The sequence below is a fragment of the Magnolia sinica genome, chromosome 10 (assembly GCF_029962835.1).
Source record: "Magnolia sinica isolate HGM2019 chromosome 10, MsV1, whole genome shotgun sequence".
Taxonomy (NCBI): domain Eukaryota; kingdom Viridiplantae; phylum Streptophyta; class Magnoliopsida; order Magnoliales; family Magnoliaceae; genus Magnolia; species Magnolia sinica.
Window position 1 is genome coordinate 17030362 of NC_080582.1, and position 3868 is coordinate 17034229.

Below are 3868 nucleotides of genomic sequence, written 5' to 3' on the forward strand. Positions count from 1 at the left end.
GACCGCAAGGCCTCACGGTAAGCGCGATGGCATCGCGGTCCGCTGGACCATCCAGTGGGGATTCTGCCACGTGATTTTTACAATGATCATATGTTGCAAACTGAAATGAGTTATTCAATGTGCAATATATGATTTTGGAGTAGGAGAAGCTGATCTATCCAAATAACCTATTTACTTTGTCAGATTCCATAAGGTTAATGGTCAAAAATCCATTTTATTTATTTATTTACTATTTATAGTAAATTTTAGTTTAAGTATTGTTCTTCATCACCTAAACTTTAAGATTAGTGTCTAATATGAAAGTACTTAGAAAAATTTAAAGAATAAGGTGGTGAAAAATGAGATTTTGAAGGAAATGGGTTGAAAATGGATTTTAGACTTTGGGATTGAGTTCTGAGAAGTCAGTAAGGCGTTATGATCGACCCATTGCCTAAAGACATCTATCTCCAAGTTGGCAAAAAAATCCGAGACGTTACATTATGAGATAGGTAAAAAAATCATCCATATACGAAACTCAGGTGGGTCATGCCATCTAAAACCATGTGAAGACATCCTTAAAAATATAAAAGAACTTAGTGGGGCCCACGTGAGTTTTAGATGCGACTGAAACTTGGTCTGACCCCTCATCCAAGTGGGACACACATAATGAGTGGGTTGGATATCTGAATCACATTTAGGCAGGCCCAATATATAATTATGAATGTTTTAAGGAAACCTCTCTTTCTACTACATTTAGGGCTTGTTTGATTTTCCAATTCAGAAGTAAATGCAGTGTAACTACATAATGATCATTTCCTTGTGTATTTATGGCACTCTTCCCAGTATTTGATTTGACCGCTTACTTTTTGTACACGAAAATCGAAAAAGCTGCAAAATGGTTGTGAGCCCCACCGTGATGCATGTCACTTATCCACACCGTTCATCCATTATACCAGATGAATTTATGGCATGAGGCAAAAAATGAGGCATATCCAAAGCTCTAGTGGACCACGCCACAAAAAAAGTGAATCAAATACTTGTCGTTAAAAACTTCTTAGGGCCATTGTTTCTTTTGGTGTGGGTCACTTGAGTGTTGGATCTACATAATTTTTCAGCTCATATCTCAAAATGTTATGGTAAAACGGATGGACGGAACAGATATGTCATATATATCACAATGAGGTTCAAAAATTTCAACTAGTACTTTTGAATGGTTTCCAAGGTAGGAATTTCCAAAAATTTCCCAACGGGTGAAAGGGTCATAATTGCCCATTCACCTAGTATTTACGCTTGCAATGAGAAATCAAACAGGCTCTTAGGTGAGTTACTCATTACGCTTACTAGAGTAAACCTTGTGGGGTCCACTGTTTTTTATTTATTTTATCCACTCCATTAATCTATATTAATAGATAATTTGAGGTATAAAGAAGAAATAGAAAGCATATCAAAAGCCCAAGTGGACCACACCACAAGAAATAGTGTAATTGAACATCTACCATTAAAAAATTCTTAGAGGCCATAGAAGTTTTAGATCAAGTTGATGTGTTTGTGTTTTCTCTTTATTCATATCTTTTTGATATTATGAACATGTTGGATGTCAAATAAAATTACTGTGGACCCATGGGAGGTATCAATAGTTGAAATCATTATTCCACATTGTTTCAAGTGGCATGGTCCACTTGACTTTCAGATTTACCAAAAATTCGGGATCAACCCACGCCGTTCATCCATTTTTCCAGATCATTTTAGAGAATTTTTCAAAAAATGAATCATATCCAAAGATTAAATGGACCACACCACAAATAAGGAGAACAGATTGGCTACTCCCCTTACACCATCCAATGACTAGTGGGTTGGTGCTCTGCGGGCCCCACCATGGTGTGTGTTTAATCCATGCCATCCATCTATTTTTAAAGATCATCTTATGGCATGAGACAAAAAATGAGGCATATCCCAATATGAAATGGACCACGTTACAAGGAAAGAGTGTTGAATGAGTGTCAACCATTTAAAACATTTTGGGGGCCATAAAAGTTTTGGATAAAGATGATTTTTGTTTTTTCCCTTCATGTAGACCTGTATGACCTAATAAACAGACTAGATGTCAAATAAACAATACAGTTGGCCTTACGTCAATTTTAATGATGGATAACCAATCACTGTTGTTTTCATGTGGTGTGGTCCACCTCAGATTTATATACCTCTAATTCTACCATGATTTATGTTTTATATCCACACTTTCCATCCACTTGGAGAGATCATTTTAGGGGAATATCCAAAGAATGATTTAAATCCAAAGCTCCAGTGAACCCCAGCACAGAAAATAGTGGGACCGTGACACCCACCATTAAAAACTTTTAAAGGCCACAGAAGTTTTATATGAAGATGATAACTGTGTTTTCCCTTGTTTCATGTATTTTTTAACTTTTGAATAGGTTGGATTTCAAATAAACATTATGATGGGCCTTAAGATAGGTTCAACGATGGGAATCACTCTCCCCTCTATTTTCTTTGGTGGGGTCCACTACATATTTATATTTCCTTCATTCTCTGGCTCATGACTTAAAATGATATCTCAAAATGGATGGATGGTGTGGATATAACAAATACATCGTAGTGGGGCCCACAGAAAATAGATGGACCGAGGGGCATTCTCGTCCGTCCGTATGTAAAAATCCATGAAAAATAGAAACCCACTCGCAGCTTCTCTCTCTCTCTCTCTCGCTGTCTCTCTCTTCATCTCTCTGATCTCTTCACCCACCTCGAGCTCTCTCTCGCATCCTCTCCCTCCTCTGTCTCTCTGCATCTCTCTTCCTCTCTCTCTCTCTGAACTCTCTCGGGCGGACCGTTGCCGAACACCCTACCCACGCCGTGAGAGGTAGGGATTTGGGGATCGTGAGGTATCTCTCTCTCTCTCTCTCTCTCTCTCAATCTTTCTCAATCTCAATACCGATTTAGGAATTTGGGGATTTAAGGATTTGGGGATTTAGGTTACTTATTTTTCCTTTTTGAAAGTAACCTATCATGCTTGGTAGCTCGATTTAGTATTGTAGTATACGTTTATCCATACAGACATACCGTTTCTGTTTGGTTCTGTAGTATCATGCTTGGTAGCTCTGTTAGGTGTCGTTTGGTCTCTTACAACATGGACTTGATGTTGTTTGGATGCACCATTGAAATCTCTGTTTTTGTATCTTGTAATATTACCCAACATATATATCTTACATGAGAAATCAAGTGCCTATTCATCATTGAGAGGTAGAAATATGATTCGTAAGCAAATGCGCCCTTATTGATGTTGTGAAGGGTCTTTCCCATTTCTGTCCAATAGAGATTTTCTAAACCAGATGCAACCCTGCACCAGACGTGGCCACTTGGCATATGCGTGGGACATCCTTGTTGTGTATCAGATGGATCCCAATGAGTAGATGATCCCACTTGGCATATGTTCGGAATTTTGTTTGTAGATGTGGGACCCGTGGTTGTTCTATCCAAGCAATTGATGGATGATTCGCAGAGTCCCATCTCGATTGGTCAGCTCTACTAAACTTCTCGTTCTTGGCGTGAAAAATATATGGTTAGAAAGAAATACTCAGGCAAACGACATGCAGTGCAGGAAAGGCCGAAGGTTTAATGGCTAGGATCTTCCAATTTGGGAGATTTTGGTGGAATCGTCTATCCATGATGGGGATCTTTAGATCAATGGTTTGGATAGATCGTCCATGGGCTCCATATGTACAAACTAAGTTTCGAATTGGAAATTTCCCTGTTCGGAATGAATAGGGAAGTAATCCTCTTATTATTATTAGGCCGGGTTATTATATTATCCTTATCGGAATTTTGGAATGGGATGGTGTTTTTTGCTCTGGCAAGCAATGGTATACAGGTG